The sequence below is a fragment of the Carassius gibelio genome, chromosome B22, assembly GCF_023724105.1.
Source record: "Carassius gibelio isolate Cgi1373 ecotype wild population from Czech Republic chromosome B22, carGib1.2-hapl.c, whole genome shotgun sequence".
Lineage (NCBI taxonomy): Eukaryota > Metazoa > Chordata > Actinopteri > Cypriniformes > Cyprinidae > Carassius > Carassius gibelio.
This window is the reverse complement of record NC_068417.1, coordinates 11,964,259-11,988,446: the sequence shown is the minus strand read 5'-3', so window position 1 is coordinate 11,988,446 and position 24,188 is coordinate 11,964,259. Positions and strand designations below refer to the sequence as shown.

The 24,188-nt window shown below is 33.8% G+C and overlaps 1 protein-coding gene and 1 pseudogene across 1 annotated transcript in view; one reads left to right on the top strand and one right to left on the bottom strand.

Annotated features, from left to right (window-relative positions):
* Positions 1 to 24,188, top strand: part of LOC127987070 (NXPE family member 3-like) — a 79,358-nt gene that overhangs the window by 30,350 nt on the left and 24,820 nt on the right. The window lies entirely within an intron of this gene.
* On the bottom strand, positions 6,221 to 11,988 carry LOC127987081 (NXPE family member 3-like; annotated as a pseudogene).

Below are 24,188 nucleotides of genomic sequence, written 5' to 3'. Positions count from 1 at the left end.
GACAGCCTGTTGCTTGCTTTCTCTAGGCAGAGATATGCTCAAAAGCAAAGAACACAAGTTGTTAACTTCTCATTTATATTCAAGCGATAAGCCCAGTGAACTGAGGTTTATGGTACACTGTAAAAAATTTCTTGTTGTTTTTACAAAAACTTTTTGGCAGCTGTGGTTGCCAGAATAATTTTGTAAAAATACAGAAAACTGTAAACACATTTACGTCAAAAACTGTTAATTTTACAATATAAAGCTGTAATTTACAAACAAGAAAATGTGAATATAAACCAGTAAATTCAACAACACACAAAATTAAATCTGTTTTGTACCTTGAAAATACTGACAACCACCATAATAATAAAGATGGTACTGTATAAGAGAAAGCCACATGAAGTATCAAAGCTCATCACAAGTAGCTTCACCACAAGCAGAAGTATATATTAACATATAGAAGGTGCACATTTATGGAAACACAAAACACCATCATGGTAACACACGTGATACTTAAATAATGCAAAAAACTTTCATTAAGCAACAGAAGATGTAACATAAAGCTCAAATGTACATAACTGATAACGAGAACTATTTAAAAACATGATTATTTAAACAAAATACTTTCAAATGTGGAGTGTCACGCAGGGAATTCTGGGAATATCAGTTTACAGTTTTAGACTGTAAATTATACATTGATTTGTTCTTTTTTTACTTCTAAAAGCTGTATAATTAACAGAATTTTACTGTAAATTTACATTAAATGCTTTGTTAGATCTTTTACAGTTTTTCCCTGTATATAGTACGGGAACTTACTGTTAACCTATTATCAGTTTTTTTTCCGTAGCGTTTTTACAAAATTTTACAGTTAAAATTACACTTATTTTTTACAGTGTAGATTTAGAACAGTGCAGGGGCTTTTCCCTCCAAAATGATGTTCAAAACTGTTACTAAGCAACCAGCGCGTAAGACGGAGCGTTAGGCCTTAACTGACAGCCACTGACGATCATCTATTTCGATATTATTGCAAAAATAACATTTAAGAAATTAGTATACAGTTTCTACTTATGGTTTAAGTAGCTGACGAAGGTAACCCGTTAAATAATATCATAATATATGTATTTTTTTTTTCTATAGCGACCTAAGACTAACCAGATGTTTACGTAAGTTAGGCCACTTAACAAAAACATTTTACACAGGCTTACGGTTAAATATTTCTATATTGTGTGAAATACTGACATGAATTAAGTAGTAAATATGTCACTTACAATTTTCTGTCAGTGCTCCCTCCGGTTTCAAGCTCCTGTCGTCTCCTCCTGTCGTCCGACCGTGGCAGTTTGTGCAGGAAATGCGCATGCGCAATTAAATGTTCATGCCTACCAAGTGAGTTGTGGGCGGTGTTTTATATATATATATATTAATCGTTCTTTTTATATTAATTTTTTTTATAATTTTGATTTGAGAAAGGTTCTGAAACTATTATTATGCAGGAAGATACATTCATATTTGATCTTTGCACAACAGTGACCACATGATTCAGCTAAACCAGAAGATATCCCTACAGTGAAATGAATGCACGACAAAGAGGTCCTTACAAAAGGTAGCCTATTTTTACAGCTTGAAGTTAAGCAATAAAAATAATACATTTAAAAAAAAAATATTTCGAATAATAATGAGTACATTTAATAAATCCAAACTCTTTTTTTATATTTATGGATATTGTAAGTCTTATACAATATTGTTATTGATTTGATTATTTGTTTTTGTTGTAAAAAAAAAAGTTTTTAAACCCTCTAGCATTGTTCATTTACTCTAGTCACGCTTGTATTGTTTGCAGATCGGAGAGAAAAAAATATAATTTTTAAACAAAATATATGATTTTTTTTCTCTCATATTTCTATATATATGTCTAGTGTGACTAGAGTAAATGAACAATGCTAGAGGGTGTATATATATATATGTATATATATATATATATATATATATATATATATATATATATATATATATATATATGTATATATATATATATGTATATATATATATATATGTATATATGTATATATATATATATATATGTATATATATATATATGTATATATATATGTATATGTATATATATATATATATATATATATATGTATATATATATGTATATGTATATATATATGTATATATATATATATATATATATATATATATATATATATATATATGTATATATATATATATACATATACATATATATATATATATATATATATATATATATATATATATATATATATATATGTATGTATGTATATATGTATATATGTATATATATATATATATATATATATATATATATATACATATACATATATATATATATATATATATATATATATATATATATATATATATATATATATATATATATATATATATATGTATGTATGTATATATGTATATATGTATGTATATATATATATATATATATATATATATATATATATATATATATATATATATATATATATATATGTATAAACTCTCACCCTCTTTATATAAACATGGAGAAAAAAAATCCAATGAATTGAGGCATATTGGTGCCATCTGGTGAAAAGAAAATCATCTAAATTACAAGAAGCCTACTTATTTATTTGTTTATTTATTTGTTTAGAAATGTTCATATGCAGTGTCAGTTTTTACATAATGATTACACTTAAAACATTTTGTAATAATTATAACATCAAAATTCAAAATGTAACAAAAATGAACAGGAATGCTTGATCAGAACTTGATTTATGTGGCTGATGATCTGATTTCTGAACCCACTGAATCAGAGCCAGTTGCATTTAGTCAGTGTGTTTACAGTCGGTGTTTAAAATCTATGTGTATTTAAAAATGCTTAAGTCAAAGGAAACTTTTAGTGTGTTGAGTTAAATCTTAGAATGTTTCAGCAAATGTTTTCCTAGTTTAAGTTGAGTGTTCCGGGTCAATTTAGAGTAAACAGTCTTAATCCTTTGCACACTTGATGTTTCAGAGTTCAGCCCCTTTAATAGCGGTGTGATTTTTCCCAAATGGATGATTCTTATACTTTAGGAAGTGCCACAAAAGTTACCAAACTGTGTACCAATTTGATGAAGTAAAAAGTGTAAAACTTTCTAAAACACAAAAATAACTAAACAGCTTCAGAGGGTTAAAGAAATGTTATGACTTTACCATATTACTTGAAAGCACTGTCACATGTTAAAATAGAACTTGATTACATTACTAGGTTTTTGGATCCAGAATCGTGTTGTCCTCTTCCAAAGACAAGTCGATGGCGAAGAAACAACACTCCTCATCACAGCTGGGAAGATGTTACCCATCAGAATGACTCCCTTGCAGACAGTGAGGAAAACGAGGAATTTTATGATTCTGTTGATGAAATGGACCATGTCGAATATGAGTGGAGTGACACTCAGGGAGAGGTAGAATCTGCTATGGATGACACTGCTGACACAAACTGTGATTCTAATTCACAATTTGAAAAATTTGGGACACCTCTTTACACAGGATCAGAGATAACAATTGAACAGGCTGTACTTCTAATTTTGTCCTTTTCACTGAGGCACAGTTTAACAGCAAGTACTGTGGAAGACCTTTTAAAGCTCTTGAATGTCTTTCTCCCGAGTAGCAACACATTGCCACAGTCTCTCCACCTCTTCCGAAAACTATTCCATGATCCATCTGAGTCTCTAAATGTTCACCTTTTCTGCAAAGTTTGCCGGTCACATTTTTCGAAGAACAACATGCACTGTCCAGAGTGCAATGAGATAAATGACCAACAAAAGAATCTTGCAGAAGGCAATTTTTATATAAGTCTCTCTATTGAGGACCAGCTAAGAGACATTCTTCAAAAAGAAGAGTGTGTATTTCAGCCAGAAGAAAATGGAACAAATGATGTGAGAAAGGGTGAAATGTATCAAATGCTCCCTAATTTCACAGCTAATGACATATCACTACTATGGAACTGTGATGGCATTCCAATGTTTAAGTCTTCACCTTTCTCATTGTGGCCAATCAGATGTGTAATCAATGAACTCCACCCAAATGTTCGTTTCAAAAACATAATACTCGCAGGTGTCTGGTTTGGGCGTGGTAAACCTGAAATGTCCACCTATCTTAAGCAATTTGTGGATGACATTCTAAAAGTTAATTCACAAGGTCTGGAATGGAAGCACCCACATACGGAAAAAATTGTGGTGTCTAAGGTTTTTCCTATCATATGCTCATGTGATGCAGTAGCAGTAGCCCGATGTGTTCTTCAAGGTATACATCAGTTCAATGGTGCATATGGATGTGGCCATTGCTTAAATGAAGGAAAAACAGTGCCAAAGGGAAAAGGATATGCCAGAGTCTATCCACCTACTGAGACACAAAAAAGAACCCATGCCCATGTTATTGAATGTGGGCAGATGGCCACTGAGAATGATGTTGACCATGTTTATGGTGTGAAGACAGTATCACCATTAGTCCTCCTGAATCCCTCGACTGGTTTTGACATTGTGGACAGCTTTCCAACTGACTACATGCACTGTGTTCTCTTGGGAGTGACCAAGCAATTCTTGGACTTGTGGTTCAATAGCAAGTACCATGACAGCCCTTGGTACATTGGTACATCACATAAGCATGTGGATCAAAGGCTGCTTACCATCAAACCTCCATCTGATATACCAAGAGTACCACGGACTGTGAAAGTAGCACAAAGGTGGAAGGCTGCAGAATGCCGAAGCTGGCTATTGTTCTACAGTGGACCTGTTCTGTACAAGATTCTTCCAACCAAATTTTTGAAACATTGGCTACTTCTAGTCTCTGCTATTTTTTGCTTTCTTAAAGACACAATCACAGAAAGTGACTTGGCAGCCGGAACATCCAAGATAACAAAGTTTGTGCAGGAGATACCAATGACATATGGCTTGTGCCAAATGTCCTTCAATGTCCATCTACTCACACACTTGCCCTTCTCTGTGAAGATGTTTGGACCTCTTTGGTGTACATCTGCATTTTCATTTGAGGGCCACAACCAAAAACTGAAGAGGTTGTGTCATGGAACAAATTACATCCCATCTCAAATTGCACGCCAGTTTAACATACTTCAGTCAATTCCTCAAATACTGAAACAAACTATGACTAACGCTGATGTCTCAAGTAGAGTGGACAAACTTGTCAATGACTGGCTAGGTGTTTATCCTCTTGTTGCTAAGGCACAGAAGCTGGAAGGTCTCGTTTTGTTGGGATGTTCTCGACAAAAAGTCCTAAATCACAAGGACAAGTTCTTAATGCTCCCAGTCTGTGATCTATCTGACAAAGATGAGTACTCGGCAGAGATATATAACAGAGCCATTGTAAATGGACAACTGTTAACTACAGAGAAATATGGAAAGGAGTACAAACACAACAGTTTTACTGTTCAACTAAGAAATGGTTGCATTGGAAAGATTGAATCAATTGTAAATATTATACATGATCACAAAAACAATCCACTGATCCAAGTTCAGCTTTTACAAACTGCACCTGCTGGTTTTGTGCCTGAAGGATCTCCTTCCCATATAAAAGAAGTGGTGCCAACTGCAACAGTCATGATTGTGAAACCTCTGGAAGTTGTCCGCAAGGTTGTGCACATAAGCTTCAAAAAAACATGCTATGTTGCATTACAACCAAACAACATAGAGCTTGACTGATATACAGTATAGGCCTAGCAAAGAGCTCAGCTGATGTTTGGATATTTTTATGGCACTTTAGCTGCATAGTGTAACTGCAACTGCAAATTTCTTTTAAATTGCATTTATATTCTATATGGATCTGTATAAATGTATATAATTTTTAAAGTGAGATGATTCAAAGAGCTCAGCTGATGTTTGGATATTTTTATGTTACCTTAACTGCATAGTGTTACTGCAACTGCAAATTTCTTTTAAATTGTATTTATATTCTATATGGATCTGTATAAATGTATATAATTTCTAAAGTGAGATGATTAAAATTATAATAATGTAAAAATGGTTACTTTATTGCAATTTATTGTTACCTAGAAAAACACCACAACTTATGCAAACATTTTATTGTCATCATAGCATATCCCAGCTTTAGATAAAAAATAAACTGTGTCACGATGTAGTGTGAGAGAGAAGCACAAGGAAGAAGATAAATAGCAAGTCTTTAATAATCCACATCGAGGTAATTCACAACAAGAAGGTAGAAACACACTTATACATCAACGAGACTGGACAACGAAACACTAAACAGAATTTAATTTATGTATTACATTCATAATATCTTTCTTTCCTTGAACTAGATATTTTGAAGAATGCCTCAGTTTCAACCGTCTAAAACAAAGACATGTTATACATCCATGCTATCACGCATTTTTTTTTTATTGAGAGACAGAAAAGTCATAGCCCCCAAATCAAAGCCATTTATGTCGCTGATCAACTTGCCTGGCACTTTGCTTTCAAAAAACTCAAACCACTGCCTTGTGGTGGAGTCTCCTATCATGTAGACAATCTTATTTTGGAGACATTTCAACATTTGGGCAGAATCGAACTGTTGAGTGTTGCATACGAAAGACTTCCAGACATCTTTCAAATAGAACCCTGCAGGAACTGGTGTCTTCAATCCTGATCTGCATCTCTCTCTTGTGCCTAAAGCAAAGAAACATTCATCTGAAAGGATTGTGCACTAATTATTCTAATTCAGTCAATTCTCCCATCGCTAAATTTGATTTAAGATGATATCGGTTTGTGTGTGTTTTGACCAATTCCTGTTAGGGAAAAAAATGCTAAGAGAATGTACGTGAATTAAAGAAGTCAAGCCATTCAGTTTGCTAAAAGAGGAAGAAAAAAAATCCATCATTTCCTTTCTACTTCTATTTATTCCTTTCCAAACAGTAAATTAAATTGTCAAAATGTACACAGATCATACACTGTAAAAAATTGTGCCGTTAAATAACAGTAATTTACTGGCAGCAGGGGTGCCAGTAAAGTACTGTTAATTCACAGCTCTCAACCATTAATTTTCCACTCTTATTTTTTTTTTTACAGTATTTTACCGTAAATTCTACCATGGAAATTAACTCCACTCCCACTGCTTCAAACAGTTTGAGTTTAAAAACTAGCATTCTTACGATGTTAGTACTATGAACTTCTCTCATTACACTGAGTCGGAAAATTTCTTAATGTAAAACTGTAAACACTTAATGTGTAGTAGTAAAGTAACTAAATACATGACTTTTACTCAAATCACTGCAGCTCACACGTATGTGCTGAAATACTTAACACAGAGATCACCACTGTATCAGGAGACTCCAAATTTACTTTCTTTATACAAAGCAGCAAAATATCAGAATCTGTGGCTCATCATTGACTGAAGCACAGGCACTACTCTCCAGCACAATGGAGAACAAAAAAACTACATTAATCTAACAGATCTCTCTTGTGCAAACACACATTAATACAGTTGAGTTCAGTATTTACTCTCATTATCAGTGTATGACTTTGCCAAATTTTTTTTCTATGGATGTTCACAAATATTTTAGTTAAATAAAATTTTTTTTATCATTTGGTAAATCTGACATTTACAACAAACAGTATACTACTGTTTTTCCTTGACTTAACGGCAACAAATTGTACACTGTTAAAAATCGCTGTAAAAAAACGGCCAAATTTCGACAGTAACATACTGTTTTTCATTAAAACAGTTCATTCTGGGTAATATTCATTTTCGAGAAGGTAGCCTGCTGCTATATATCGTAAATTAACAATGTTCAAAGTCGACACTCAGCGGCTGTGTTTCAAATCACACCCTACACCCTCATTCACTATTCCCTACATGAGTTCACTAATATAGTCCACCTGACAGAGACAATGAACACTAATGAGTGATTTCAGACACTGATGAACAGCAGCTGTTAACGAGCAGAATCACTGAAGAAAAGAAAAAAAAAACAAGACAAACACATGAACTACAACTGACTTCAGCCACAGCCTTAGATAAAATCAACTGATGATTTAAACAATCAACAAACAGCTTTACCAACTTCACTCATTACTAACCAGACTGACTTTATTTCTATCAGATCAGAGATCAAAAGATCTTATTGAGAATTACAGAGATTTAGATGATAATGCTACTGTTTCGTTTGACGTCACCATTGTGGAGATCAGTGTTTGCTTTAGTTATGCTCCTGACCCTTGACTTTTGTACTCTTCTTCAATTTTATAAGATTGAACAGCAATGTGATAACCAGAATATATGGATTTAATGACAGTTTAAGTTTTAAATATTTTGGCCAGAAGTGTGTGCCACACTCAAAGAGAGACATCAACAATCAGCATATGAATCTCAACAATGGTGACAATCAAAAGGTTCATGATGCAGTGCATGCTGGGTACCAGCACAGGATAAAACTCAATGACTCCCAGCATGCATTGTGGCATGAATAAATTATGCCCCTTAATTTTTCACTTATTTTCTTGAATTCTTATGTGCTTATAATTTTGCTTTTGTCTCAAGCATTAGTAGCATGTTTTGTGAAGTTCAGAACTTATCTGTTTATTTATTTTGTGGATTGTCACCATTGTTGTGATTCATACACTGATTATTGATGTTTATGTCTAATTATTTTTTTTAAATGTTAAATTTTCTTAACCGTCTTTCATAACTTAAAGTTCAGCAGTGATTATTAATAATACAGTTATTTTGCTGTAGTATCAATATTCAATAAGAGAAGAGACACGGGATTGAATCAGAAATAATAGTGTTTGTTCTTGGCAATCTATAAACAACAACACCAGATTTATTCCTTATGTTGACTTTTTTTTTTTTTTTTTTGCTGTAACAAGTTCTAAAGATGCATTGTTACAGCATGAAAAAAAAAAAAAACATTAGTTGTTTAAAAGTCACATTCAAGAGCCCAACTAATGTAAACACTGATCTCCATCATGGTAGTGAAAAAAACATAAACCTATTTAACTCTCAATAAGATCTTCTGTAGACATCTGACAGAAATAAAGTCAGTCTGGTTAGTAATGTGAATCTGGTGAAGCTGTTTTAGGAGTTGTTTAATCAGATCTTGAGAGATTTGATGAATTCAAGGCTGTAGCTGAAGTCAGTTGTAGTTCTTGTGTTTCTCTTTCCTTTAGTGATTCTGTTGTTAAATAGCAGGTGTTCATCACTGATGCTCAATCATAAATTAATCACAGAATTATCTCATTAACTTCACTGATTCAGTGTTACTCTAACACTCTGTAGTGTGCACACATTATAATTGTTCATTTAAAACTGAGGATTTTCTTGTGGGGTTTAAAGGGTTAAAGATTTAAGATGAAGAAAAAACAGAATGAAACATAATTTAACAGTAATAAACTGTAATTAATTTACAGGAAACAAACTGTAGAAAAACAGTTATTTACTGGCGCCCCTGCTGCCAGTAAATAACAGTTTTTCTACAGTTTGTTGCCGTAAATTAATGGTTGCCAGAAAAAAAAGTGTTTTTCTACAGTTTGTTGTCGTTAAGTCAAGGAAAACCAGTAATATACTGTAAAATGTAAATGTCAGATTTACCAAATGAAAAAAGGTAATTTAACTAAAATATTTGTGAACATCCATTAAAAAAAAATGTATGCAAAGTCATACACTGATAATGAGAGTAAATACTGAACTCAACTGTATTAATGTGTGTTTGCACAAGAGAGATCTGTTCATTTAATGTAGTTTTGTTGTTCACCATTGTGCTGGAGAGTAGAGCCTGTGCTTCAGTCAATGATGAGCCACAAATTCTGATCTTCTGCTGCTTTATATAAAGACAGTAAATGTGGGTCCGCTGATACAGTGGTGATCTCTGTGTTAAGTTCTTCAGCACATACATGTGTGCTATAGATGCAGTGATTTGAGTAAAAGTCATGCATTTAGTTACTTTGCTATTACACATTAAGTGTTTGCAGTTTTATATTAAGAAATATTCCTTGTCAGTGGACTTAAATGTCAGCTATAAAACAAATATATGTGCTGAAGCACTTAACACAGAGATATACTCATACCATCGCCTGCAGTGTTGGGAAGGATATTGATGATTTGTGTGTCTCCAGTAATACGAACATTTGTTAAAGTCCTGTGAAGAGAGAGAGAGAGAGAGAGAGAGAGAGATTTTCTAAACTTTTTTTCTATACGGATATACATTTCTTCTGGAATTAGTTTCGAATAATTTCTTACTTCGCAAAAAACTGCTTCTCAAAGGTATTTAATGGGTTTTCCAAACCTCCTTTTGAGTGATAAACCAGTTTGTCACATGGCAGTTTCTTTGGTCTCTCACACTGCCACACCGTTCCAGTTTTTATATCCTTATACTCACAGCAGCAGTTGCTTTTACTCCAACTTCCTTCACCCCATTTAATATTACACTCTACTACTTCACTGATCCTGGTTTTATTGGGTCCTGCTCCTCCAAAGTAGCCTTTATAGTGGCTGCGTGGGAATGAAGACTCCCTGTATTTTTTTAAGAATCTGCACAACCTCACTGGAGTGCTCAAGGCGTACAAAGACTTGTGCCTGACCTTCCCAGGGAAGGAGAAGAACGGCTGAGTAAGTCCCATTACGATGATCCACAACCTCCCCATACACACTCGCCTTCAAGAAGAATGGAAGAGGATAACTGTAATGCCAAAAAAACTTTACAATAAACGTATTATAAATGACCTAAATGTACTTAAACACACCTTTAGTTGTGAATTGAAAAGCTTTGCTTTGAAAAAATCTCCTCCATATCTTTTCAGGTTCTTGTTGTGGTCTCTGGCTGTGATAATAACGGAGATGTTATCTCCCACTTTGTAACTCTTTTTCGGTTCCACTGTGGAGAATGTTGAGTGGACTGGACTTGTGCTCAGATCCAGTGTGATTTGAAGATCTGGACCAGGCCAGTCGAGAGCCTTCTGTAGACTTTCCCACTCCTCATCACTGATTCCCATCTCAGACGCTGATATTGTTAATGAACTATTTTTGGGTAGAATTTGTTTAGGGGAAGGGAGGTGAAACTTTGTAATTTGCAAACAATTCATTTGCCATAAACTCTGGAAAAGAATCATCATATAAATCGATATATATATATATATATATGAAATGAAAAGAGACTTTAAAATCGTTCCGTACTTAATTACTTTTCTCACGCCAGGAAAAATAGTGCTTATGCATGGTCTAAGGTGCGTTATGTGCATACGAAATTGTGTACACAGTTTCGATGCCTATTTTGTGCATATTCAATGTTTATAAATAAAACCCCTGCAATGAGGTAACAAAGATTTTATTTCCAAATGAAGCCAACATGTTAAATCAAAATGTTAAATCATGTGAAATCCCCAAGATATTCCCTATCTAAATCAGAAGAACTTTTTCAGAAATTGTAATTAAAGGGTAAATGGCACATATATTAGTGCTGCTTGTGCTAAATCATTTAAGAATTTGTGGATTTTCTAATGTTGGACAGCTCATGCTCAAATCTGGGACACTATGTTTTGGCTAATAAATGGTCATAGATAAGACCCCTGTTCTATACGTTTTTGACTTTCTTAAATTCAAATTCTGCATTTTGTATGAATCAGACTGAGGAACTGAATCTAAATATATAAAGGATTGCTCAATTCAATTCACAATGTTAAACAAACCTATCTTGTTGTCAGGGATAAATAAAAGTTATATATATATATATATATATATATATATATATATATATATATATATATATATATATATATATATATATATGTGTGTGTGTGTGTGTGTGTGTGTGTGTGTGTGTGTGTGTGTGTGTGCGTGTGCGTGTGTGTGTGTGTAGTTAGTATTTAAATGTATTTAAATATGAACTTACCAGGCAGAATGTAATCCAAATCGAACATGTAAAAAATACATATTTTCTTAACCCGTAAACTGAAACACAGAAAATATCACTTGCCAAATCCTTTCAAATGTTCAACCATAACATCCCTTTGTAATAATGCCCATGAACTACTGATTACCTTGTGTATTTGAACCCATGGTGGATGGTATGACCACGGCTAAGTCTGTCATCAGTTTGTAAATGATTAATATGCAATGGAATAATTTCTTATAAAAACCTGTTAAACTGGTTGTTTTGTCAGTCACATAAAGTATGATCATGCCTGGCACCTTGATGCTCATTGGTTTAAACCATTCTTATCTTTTGTTTTATGTGACATCCGCTTTGATGTTCTGGTGGCTGATCAACCTTTACCCCTCCCTTGCTTTCAACCGCACTCCTCTGTCTACGTTCCAAGTGAAACATTAAAAAGACAGGAGGAGCAAATGACAGACACAGTGATGTTATGGTACACAGTGTACTTTAAGACTTGAGCAATGATGCTGAAATTTCATCTTAGCATCACAGAAATTCATGATATTTAAAAGTATATTAAAATAATAATAATAATAATAATAATAATAATAAAACGTTATTTTACGTTTTTTTTTATATTTTACATTTTAATTTCAGAAATATTTCACAATATTACACTTTTTCACATAAATGCAGTCTTGATAAATGCAGGCATAAGACACTTTCATAATGCTGCATAATTTTCAAAAATGGTAATATAATAAAGTCCTTTCACGTCACCATTTCGACAGCATACACTTCACATAACCGTGCTGTGGTCACTTGGGCTTCATTAACTATGATAGTTTCATGATAGTTGGCTGATTTTGAGCACTTTGAGAGCTTAGAAAAGCACTATATTAATGTAAGGAATTATTATTATTATTATTATTATCATTATGAACCAGAAAATGGTGTAGCCTACTATACATAAATATACGTGAATTAAATACTGATTACCATTATTGCGACATTTAGCGCTGTTTGTGTAGTGCTTTTTTTAGTCAATTAGCATCCATTTTCTCAGTGATGTAATTTGATTTATAAATGAGACAAACAGCAGATCAGTAGCCAGAGTTCTCACTGTTTCTAGACCGTTCTGTGAATAATTACTGCAGATTTCTCTTTGTCTAAACTGGCTGATTCAATTGGTCAAGTTTCTGACACTTGCTGGGTTACATTCTAGAGCCTTTAGACACTCCCTAATGTTGAGTTATTATTATTCATTATAAGATGAATGAATGGAGAATAAATAAATAATTCAAATAATAATAATAATAATAATAATAATAATAATAATAATAATAATAATAATAATACAAATGTTTGACGGTCCCGCCCTGTGGTTGGGCCTTTCATATCACGCAGGGTTTTTCTAGCTTTTTCTTTCTTTTTGACTGAGCGCAGCCAATTGCTCCACGATTTTTTTCATTTGAACTACGAAATTACTATTATTGTCATTTTATCTGAATAAATAGGTCATGTGTTTTTAGCATCCATAATTTATTTATATTTACACACCAGATATCCAATTATCGGTAAGAGTCAGCAGTCTCTAAAGTAAATGTACCCTGTTTTTACCATGGCAAATATAAGTTAACGATAACGTTTATAATTAAACCACAGTAACCACAAATGTACATTTGTCTGAGACGTTATGAAATGTTCTTTATAAGTCAACACAGGTCACAAGTTAACACGTTCACATTTCCTTGATTCAGTCAGCTGCACGATGTGACGATGAACGTCCTGTCTTCAATCCAGAAATCTGGAACTGAATCAGTGTAGATTGGTGTTCGAAAGCCACACCAACACATACTTACTTAATTTTTTATTTTTTTGCTTATCCTACTTCAGCCGCTATGGTGATCATACCAATAACTTGTAATCTTTACAAGAATGTAAAAATCAATCAATGAGCAAGTCTGAGTTTATTAATATCTCATCAGTTAACACGGTAACCAGTTAAACCATAAAACCGGGTCGGGGCCATGACGCACCACAGACGTGTGCCATGTAAATAAGGGGTAAAATATTCTTTCAGTGTAGTTACTTTACTGATTATAATGGGAGTGTTTTGAAAGAATCAGGGAAAATAGGCAGTAGCTACTCACGGATTGACACACCAGTGACACAAGTATTGATTGCAAGAAGAACAGAGACAAGGAAGCAAAAATTGAAGAAAGAGTATATTAGGAAAGAATATGTGTTGTCTGTATGGAGCCATTTTCCAATTCATAATCCAGTTCACAGTCTCTGGGCGCACCAAGCCTGCACTCCACGATTAACAACATTCATTTCTCTCACCATTGTGACTCCGACTGAGAATTCAGACACAGATACACAAATGTGTACATGTTCTTCACACAGACTGGGGTTGAGTCTTAATTAAGAATGAACCCCGTTAAGCAAGTTTGTTCTAGTAGTTGTTCTAGTTCAAGTTTGTTCAATTTACACACGCACGTTCACATTTGTGAGTTAGACAGAAAGTGGAGCTGAGTTACGGTCAGTCTCAAAGACACTTTATCAGGTTCTTCTTTTGGATTGTTTCAGAAAACCTGATCTGTAGCATATTAGCTGGTGTGGGTTGTTTTTTCTTCTTTTGACTACCTCAGTATGTCTTTCATCCTACCCCAGTAGATTATAAAGACACTTCATGTATTTGACATCATCTTAAATGGGGTTTCTTATTCTTGCAGACAGTACCGCGGCTCAGTGTACGCAGTTTTCGTAGGGCACCGACACCCAGGGGGACACCATCCAAACCATGGCTTTGATACTTCAAATAGCTTCAAATTATAATTTACAAAGTATTTGAATAATATTTTTGTGTTGATAAAAACAGAAAAAAATCCATATAATGCACTATATAAAAACAATGAGGCAATAAAGATTGGTTTATTAATAATAGTTGAATAACACGGTTAAAATACATAATCTAATACAAAATAAATAATTCATTTACATGACATAGGCTATTATTACAAATGCTTGCAAAGGGCGCCAGAGGTCTGATAATTGCTGTTGTAACACTTACATGACGATCACATTCTTTTTTAATATTGACCAAACATTTAATTAAAATATCCACTTAATCGTTCATTTTTGGCCACCTTTTTGCAATAGAAATGCTAGCCTCTATCATTTCTTCAACAAAAACATGCTGACATCGCAACCCTTACAAAGACTAATCCACTTTTTATTGAAGTAAAATAGTCTTTTCTGAATGGTTGAGACTATAAAATCTTTTTTTTTTTTTTTTTTTTTTTACTTCCATAATAATTTGAGGAGGGGACATAATACAAATTCTGCTTAGGGCACCCATTTGGCCAGCAGCATTCCGTATTCTTAAAAAATAAAATGATAAAAATAATACATTAAAAAAAATCCATGGATCCAATTCATATAGAATTAACTGTAAGTAAAAAAAAAAAAAAAGTTGTACAAAACATGATCCAAATTATGCATTAATTTAGCAGCATTCCAAATGAAAAATAATTAAAAGATATACAGCTTTGGACACAAGAGAAAATAAATAAAATACAAACATAATTAAAGTAAATAAAAGAAAACTACAATAGGAGGCCGTGAATATGAATATGAATATGAATAAATACCAATACCAGGCTACCAATTTGACTTGCAAACCACTAATAAAACATAATTACAGAAAACAAACTGATAAAGATATAAATAGAAGCCCGTGAATATGAATACGAATATGAATAAATATAACAACTGAAGGAGGATTTACTAAAAGAGGAAGATGGTAGCGCCCTGAACACGCTCGTTTGAGTAAACCGATTGCCTTGACTTTAAAACCCGACAAGTAAACTTAACTCAAACGGTTTGAGTAAACAGATATCCTTAAGTTATGTTAACTCAAACCGTTTGAGGAAACTGATTGCCTTAAACCATATAAGTTGAAAAAACTAACTGTTATGAGTACTCTGAACTTAATTCAGTTGAGTTCACTGAAAGAAGATATATATTGCAATTAAGTGATTAACTGAGTGATAATTAGTGATAATTGTGAATTAGTGATGAACAGCTGCTGTTAACAAACAGAATCACTGAAGAAAAGAGAAACACAAGAACTACTACAACTGACTTCAGACACAGCCTTTAGATGAAATCAACTGAAATAAAATACATGAAATCTCTCAAGATCTGATTAAACAACCCCACAAACAGCATCACCAGCTCCACTTATTAATAACCAATTAATTACTAATTAACAATTATCACTCAGTTAATCACTTAATTGAAATGTATCTTCTTTCAGTAAACTCAACTGAATTAAGTTCAGAGTACTCATAACTAGGGGTGGGACGATACAGGTACCTCACGATTCAATTCTGTGGCGATATGTTGTACACGATATGATAATATCACGATTCGTGATATCTACGATATTGAATATATTGGAAGAAATTTCATCAAAGATATATCACGATATATGTGACTGAAAAGAAAAAGAAGGAATAAGGAAATAAGGAAATTTTATGCATTTATTAATGCCAACATTTCCAACATCGTGCAAAGAAATATGCATTTGCATAATAACTCACTGCCTCCTGGTCTTAAATGTAAACATTGTACATCTAGACAGATAAAAGTGCATGAACATTATAAAACAACATGAACATTAACATGTGTAAACCATAATACTGAAACGGCAGTAGTAAGTTACTGTAAACAGTGGACACATCAAGGCATATTCTTCTTGACAAACACTAACTGATCAGCATGCTCAGATGTAAGAGCACACTTCTGAGTAGAGATTATGTCACCGGTGGTAGAAAAGATTCTCACCTGAGAGTAGTTCACCGTGATAGCGAACGAGGTGCATTTGCAGATTCATACACTGTAAAACCCGACAAGTAAACTTAACTCAAATCGTTTTCATCAGGTGTTAACCTGTACCTAGCTGTAGATTGTTATACTTTATATAGGTGATGATAATTATTCATTATTATTCACAAATATTGATCTGTCTAATCGGAATATAATCTCTGGTGAAACAAATGTGTAATTAGTAGAAGAGGACCTAATAAAAATGACACTAAGGGCCAGTGATTCAGTGTTAGTTAATATAAAAATGACTTCATAAACATTTTGTACACAGACTTTTGTCTTCTATGCCAGTAACTGGTCAAACACAGACATCAATAATCAGAATATGAACCTCAACAATGGTGACAAAAAAACAGGCTGCAATGCATGCTGGGTACTATTGTAGTACAAAACTCATCCATGGCGCCCAGCATGCTCTGCAGCATTTTTTTTTTTTTTTTATGGTCACCATTGTTGAGGTTCATATTCTGATTATTGATGTCTTTGTGTGACTGTTTTTACACCGTAGAAGACCACACTGTTTGGAAAGTCTTTGTATTAACAGATTATCACAGAACCACTGGGTCTTAGGATCACTTTTACTATAACCAATCAAATTACACAACACTTATTTCATCAGAGATTAGACTCCAAGCAGTTCAATAATTGATGTTTATCATCACCAATATAAAGTATAACAACCTACATCTAGGTACAGGTTAACACCTGATGGCTTTTCTTCTGGGCTTTTGAGTTATAACAAATGTGTTTTAGAAACACACGGTTATAACAACCAGAGAAAAGACTAAGACAGAAGTCAAGGGTCAAGAGCCCAACTAAAGCAAACACTGATCTCTAACATGGTTACTTCAAATGAAACAATAAATCAATATCTAAACCTTAGTTCATTCTCAATAAGATCTTCTGTAGACGTCTGACAGAAATAAAGTCAGTCTGGTTATTAATAAGTGGAGCTGCTGATGCTGTTTGTGGGGTTGTTTAATCAGATCTTGAGAGATTCCATGTATTTTATTTCAGTTGATTTCATCTAAGGCTGTGTCTGAAGTCAGTTGTAGTAGTTCTTGTGTTTCTCTTTTCTTCAGTGATTCTGTTTGTTAACAGCAGCTGTTCATCACTAATTCTCAATCAGCACTTAGTTAATCACTTAATTATTTGAATGCAAAGTTTTAAAACTTACAGGGTTTAAATCAAGTCAATCTGTTTACTCAAACGGTTTGAGTTAAGTTTACTTGTCAGGTTTTACAGTGAGTGTGTAAAACCCGACAAGTTAACTTAACTCAAATCGTTTGAGTAAACCGATTGCCTTGACTGTAATACCCGACAAGTTAACTTAACTCAAACGGTTTGAGTAAACAGATATCCTTAAGTTACGTTAACTCAAACCGTTTGAGGAAACCGATTGCCTTAAACCATTTAAGTTGAAAAAACTAACAGTTATGAGTACTCTGAACTTAATTCAGTTGAGTTCCCTGAAAGAAGATATACATTGCAATTAAGTGATTAAGTGATTAATTGAGCTTTAGTGATGAACACCTGCTGTTAACAAACAGAATTACTGAAGAAAAGAGAGAAAGGAACTACAGCTGACTTCAGACACAGCCTCACTCAAACCTGACAAGTTATGTTAACTCAAAACGTTTGAGGAAACTGATTGCCTTAAGCCATTTAAGTTAAAAAAACTAATAGTTACGAGTACTCTGAACTTAATTCAGTTGAGTTCATTGAAAGAAGATATACATTGCAATTAAGTAATTAAGGGATTAACTAAGTGCTGATTGAGAATTAGTGATGAACAGCTGCTGTTAACAAACAGAATCACTGAAGAAAAGAGAAACACAAGAACTACTACAACTGACTTCAGACACAGACTTAGATGAAATCAACTGAAATAAAATACATGAAATCTCTCAAGATCTGATTAAACAACCCCACAAACAGCATCAGCAGCTCCACTTATTAATAACCAGACTGACTTTATTTCTGTCAGACGTCTACAGAAGATCTTATTGAGAATGAACTAAGGTTTAGATGTTGATTTATTGTTTCATTTGAAGTAACCATGTTAGAGATCAGTGTTTGCTTTAGTTGGGCTCTTGACCCTTGATTTCTGTCTTAGTCTTTTCTTTGGCTGTTACAACTGTGTGTTTCTAAAACACATTTGTTGTAACTCAAAAGCCCAGAAGAAATGCCATCAGGTGTTAACCTGTACCTAGATGTAGATTGTTGTACTTTATAGCTGTGATGATAATCTTTCATTATTATTCACAAACATTGATCTATACAGAGTCTAATCTCTGATTAAACAAATGTGTAATTAGTACAAGTGGACCTAATAGAAATGACACTAAGAGCCAAAGATTCTGTGATTATCAGTTAATATAAAAATGATTTCATACACATTTTGTACACATACATTTGTCTTCTATGCCAGTAGCTCGTCACACACAGACATCAATAATCGGAATATGAACCTCAACAATGGTGACAAAAAAACATGCTGCAATGCATGCTGGGTACTATTGTAGTACAAAACTCATCCATGGCTCCCAGCATGCTCTGCAGCATTTTTTTTTTTTTTTCTTTTATGGTCACCATTGTTGAGGTTCATATTCTGATTATTGATGTCTGTGTGTGACTAGCTGACACCACAGAAGACCAAACTGTTTGGAAAGTCTTTGTATTAACGGATTATTACAGAACCACTGGCTCTAAGAATCACTTATACTATAGTCAATTTTATTACACAACCCATTTTTTATCAGAGATTAGACTCCTAGCAGTTTCATAATAATATATATAATTGGTTGTTATACCAATATAAAGTATAACAACTTACATCTAGGTACAGGTTAACACCTGATGGCATTTCTTCTGGGCTTTTGAGTTACAACAAATGTGTTTTAGAAACACATGGTTATAACAGCCAGAGAAAAGACTAAGAGAAAAGTCAAGGGTCAAGAGCCCAACTAAAGCAAACACTGATCTCTAACATGGTTACTTCAAATGAAACAATAAATCAACATCTAAACCTTAGTTCATGCTCAATAAGATCTTCTGTAGACGTCTGACAGAAATAAAGTCAGTCTGGTTATTAATAAGTGGAGCTGGTGATGCTGTTTGTGGGTTGTTTAATCAGATCTTGAGAGATTTCATGTATTTTATTTCAGTTGATTTCATCTAAGTCTGTGTCTGAAGTCAGTTGTAGTAGTTCTTGTGTTTCTCTTTTCTTCAGTGATTATGTTTGTTAACAGCAGCTGTTCATCACTAATTCTCAATCAGCACTTAGTTAATCACTTAATTACTTGAATGCAAAGTTTTAAAACTTACATGGTTTAAATTAGGGCTGCACGATTAATCGCATGCGATTGTCATGCGTGTCTCATCAGTAAAGATGGTTCTGTGATTAGCGGTAAATGTCCATCAGCTGCTTTCAAATGGAGCCGCACTTAATATACAGAGCCGTAGATCGCTGACAAGCTACGCAATATCGCGTTCATAACCGCATGCGATTAATCTGCGATTATGAACGTGATATTGCACAGCTTGTCAGTGAATTACGGCTTCCCATCACACTAGATGTGGACTGACATTGCTCAGAAGTCAGATGTTGGTTGAAAGTGAAAACCCAACCTCTGTTTGGTGTCAAACTCTAGCGTAAATACTCCAAAAACATGACAATCTTCACTTATTATAAACAAGATTTATTTCTGTCATAAATGTAAAAAAGTTCTTATTGAGATTAACAGAGATGTTGATTGTTTATTGAAAATTATAGTTTAGTTTGATGTCACCATTATGCTGATCAGTACTTAGGAAGTATGAGTCTTTTCAGTGTTAAGCGTTCATTTAGCTGCTGTAATTATATCTGTTACAGCAAAAACAGTGACAAAACGATGTCATTAGGTAATGTTGGTTACTGGCTGATATTAAAAATGTCTTAATATAGCAATCTGATCAACTGATTTTACCAGGAGTCTATTCTACGCTATTAATTTAATATTAATGACTATAACAGATGTGTTGTAATACACAGGATCCTGACAATTTATGTCATTTACGTCTTTTTAAACTACATTGTTTTAGAATCACTTCGAACCTTAGGATGCTTAGACATACAGAGACCTCAAGAATTAGTGTAAGAATCTCAACAATGGTGACATGCTTCATGCCGCAATGCATTCTGGGTGCCATGGATGAGTTTTGCATGATGTACCCAGAATACATTGCAGCATAAAGCATGTCACCATTGTTGAGATTCATACACTGAATCTTGATGTTTGTGTGACAAAGCAAAGTATTTTTTTTTTTTTTAAATCCTTGAAATTATCTGCTTTAAATTCAGCTGGGTGTCAGGTTGTTGACCCATTGAGTCACTTTAATAAATAATACTTAACTAACACCACACGGTAGCTTGGGTGAAAACAGGTAATCAGACATATCAATCATCAGCAAGCAAACAGCACCATTGAACCACATGTTCTCTTGCTGTTTTAGCCACAATAAAGATGACAGCAGCTAAAAAACAACACCAACAAGTCAAGTGTCAAATTGCACAACTAAAGCCAACACTTACCAGCATTATGGTGACATCAAACCAAGCTATTACTTTTAAACAGACATCAACATCCACATCTAAACATCCGCTTAAATCTGAATTAGAATGTTAGGGAATAATGTTCTAATAATGTTATTGATAAACATTTGTAGAATGTTTTTAGAGAACGTTATCCTATCTTTTGAGAGAACGTTCTGGGAACAAAAATAAAACTACCCGCTAAAAACATTGTTAGAACAATCCATGGGAATGTTCTTAGAACATTTTAGAACAAAGAAAATTCTAGCTGGGAAGTGCCGCTCCATTTGAAATCAGGTGGTGGACATTTACTGCTAATCACAGAACCGGCTTTACTGACAAAGACACGCATGACAATCGCATGCGATTAATCGTGCAGCCCTAGTTTAAATCAAGGTAGGGCTGCACGATTAATCGCATGTGATTGTCATGCGTGTCTTTGTCAGTAAAGCCGGTTCTGTGATTAGCAGTAAATGTCCACCACCTGGTTTCAAATGGAGCGGCACTTCCCAGCTAGAATTTTCTTTGTTCTAAAATGTTCTAAGAACATTCCCATGGATTGTTCTAACAATGTTTTTAGCGAGTAGTTTTATTTTTGTTCCCAGAACGTTCTCTCAAAAGATAGGATAACTTAAGATTTAAGTTGATGTTTAGATGTGGATGTTGATGTCTGTTTAAAAGTAATAGCTTGGTTTGATGTCACCATAATGCTGGTAAGTGTTGGCTTTAGTTGTGCAATTTGACACTTGACTTGTTGGTGTTGTTATTTAGCTGCTGTCATCTTTATTGTGGCTGAAACAGCAAACAAATATGTGGTTCAATGGTGCTGTTTGCTTGCTGATGATTGATATGTCTGATTACTTGTTTTCACCCAAGCTACTGTGTGGTGTTAGTTAAGTATTATTTATTAAAGTGACTCAATGGTCAACAGCCTGACACCCAGTTTAATTTAAAGCAGATAATTTCAAAGATTTAAAAAAATTTGTCACACAAACATCAAGATTTAGTGTATGAATCTCAACAATGGTGACATGCTTTATGCTGCAATGTATTCTGGGTACATCATGCAAAACTCATCCGTAGCACCCAGAATGCAATGCATGTCACCATTGTTGAGATTCTTACACTAATTCTTAAGGTCTCTGCATGTCTAAGCATCCTAAGGTTTGAAGTGATTCTAAAACAATGTAGTTGAAAAAGATCAGATAAAAATAAAATGACATAAATTGCCAGGACCCCGTGTATTGCAACACATCTGCTATAGTCACTAATATTAAATTAATAGCGTAGAACAGACTCCTGGTAAAATCAGTTGATCAGATTGTTACATTAAGACATCTTTAATATCAGCCAGTAACCAATATTATCGAATGACATCTTTGTCATTTTCTCAATGTTTTTGCTGTAACAGGTATAATTACAGCAGCTTAATTAACGCTAACACTGAAAAGACTCATACTTCCTAAGTACTGATCAGCATAATGGTGACATCAAACTAAACTATAATTTTCAATAAACCATCAACATCTCTGTTAATCTCAATAAGAACTTTTTTACATTTATGACAGAAATAAATCTTGTTTATAATAAGTGAAGATTGTCATGTTTTTGGAGTATTTACGCTAGAGTTTTGACACCAAACAGAGGTTGGGTTTTCACTTTCAACCAACATCTGACTTCTGAGCAATGTCAGTCCACATCTAGTGTGATGGGAAGCCGTAATTCACTGACAAGCTGTGCAATATCACGTTCATAATCGCAGATTAATCGCATGCGGTTATGAACGCGATATTGCGTAGCTTGTCAACGATCTACGGCTCTGTATATTAGGTGCGGCTCCATTTGAAAGCAGCTGATGGACATTTACCGCTAATCACAGAACCATCTTTACTGATGAGACACGCATGACAATCGCATGCGATTAATCGTGCAGCCCTAAATCAAGGCAATCTGTTTACTCAAACGGTTTGAGTTAAGTTAACTTGTTGGGTTTTACAGTGTACGAACGTTAATGAACATAATGACACAATTAACAGGAGACAGAAACTAGATCACACAAGGAACATGGGGAACAAAAACAGTTCTAGGGTGTGGCAGTATGATCAATTGTGTTAAATTTTACAATACAGATTTAGATGTTTACAGCATGATCTCTCTGTGCCTCTCTCTCTCTTTCTCTCTCTATCTCACACACACACACACACACACACACAATGTTACTCTAAAAAGGTTACTCTAAAAAGTAATTCACTAAATAATTAATATAATTAAAAAAATATCACAGGACAAAGTATAATTAAATTTTTTTAATTCACAATGTTTAGAAAGAATCCAGTAAGATGCTACAGGATAAAGTGAAAATCCATTAAAATAAATCTGAATATCCAATAGGATTCTAAGAATCCAGTAAGATCCTACAGGACAAAGTGAAAATCCATTAAAATAAATCTGAATATCCAATAGGATTCTAAGAATCCAGTAAGATCCTACAGGACAAAGTGAAAATCCATTAAAATAAATCTGAATATCCAATAGGATTCTAAGAATCCAGTAAGATCCTACAGGACAAAGTGAAAATCCATTAAAATAAATCTGAATATCCAATAGGATTCTAAGAATCCAGTAAGATCCTACAGGACAAAGTGAAAATCCATTAAAATAAATCTGAATATCCAATAGGATTCTAAGAATCCAATAAGATCCTACAGGATAAACTGAAATTCCAATAGGATTTTTTGACAAGGGGAGCCCGTCGCGACCGCGTCGCTTCCATTATGAGCGCGCATCCCGCGCGCCTACATTGGAAATAACGAACTTGAGCGCGCAAAAGACGTGATATGACCTGCCCCTATAAGATGAATAAAT